The 823-nt window shown below is 38.6% G+C and overlaps 1 non-coding gene across 1 annotated transcript; it reads left to right on the top strand.

The window, feature by feature from the left end:
- Window positions 1-394: 394 nt before the first annotated feature.
- On the top strand, window positions 395-506 carry LOC129512280 (U6 spliceosomal RNA). The gene has a single exon (XR_008665015.1). It is a non-coding gene; the product is annotated as a U6 spliceosomal RNA (small nuclear RNA).
- Window positions 507-823: the final 317 nt, after the last annotated feature.

An 823-nucleotide genomic window follows, 5' to 3' on the forward strand; every position in this document is an offset into this window, starting at 1 on the left:
GGTAACTGAATCAAAAGCAAAAGCGTAGCTCCTCCCCCAGTTTTGTTTTGTTGTTGTTGTTGTTGTTGTTGTTTTTACATTTGAGAGCCTTTGGTACCACATGGGTATAATTATACAGACATGACATTAGATACACCTTATCAGCTGAGTTTTATTCAGCAGCCTTCCTTCAGCTACTTGGACCTTCACACTGTTCAAGATCTGCTTGCCCTTTGCTCTCCTCACAGGCAGTTGATGCCACAGTCCAGAGTGACCACAGGGCTGTTTTGGCAATTGTACACTTAGCACACATTTCACTGAGTTTTCCCCCTCAGAATCCTGAGGGTCTGCTCATTTATAAAGGACACAATCTTGTCCCTTAAGCCTGGTGATATCAACCTCTCCAGAGAGTGTGGTGCTTGCTTCAGCAGCATATAGACTAAGATTGGAAGAACACAGAGATAGATCTGTATGGCCCTTGCACAAGAATGACATGTAACCTCTCCAGAGAGTATAGTATGATTCTTTGCTTTAATTGATTTCTTTTGCCCCTACTGTTCTGTTTGAGTTTCTTTATTTGTTTGCACTAAAGATTGATTTGTTTAAAATTGGATATCATAAGTTTAATTCAAAAGCAAAGTCTTAATTACGCTCTGTATAACAGATTAATGAGAACAAGTAAATAGTCATATTATAGAGAGTTATTGATGAAGGGCAATGCTTTGTCAGGCTAAATTAACAAATGAAGTAATGCCATACATTTTAATGGGATTTGGTGGTTGTGCTGTATTATTTGCTTTTGTTTTGTTTTTTAGCAGAATAGAGGTCAGTCTGAGGGCATGCA

The sequence above is a fragment of the Nyctereutes procyonoides genome, unplaced genomic scaffold (genome assembly GCF_905146905.1).
Source record: "Nyctereutes procyonoides isolate TBG_1078 unplaced genomic scaffold, NYPRO_anot_genome, whole genome shotgun sequence".
NCBI classification, from domain to species: domain Eukaryota; kingdom Metazoa; phylum Chordata; class Mammalia; order Carnivora; family Canidae; genus Nyctereutes; species Nyctereutes procyonoides.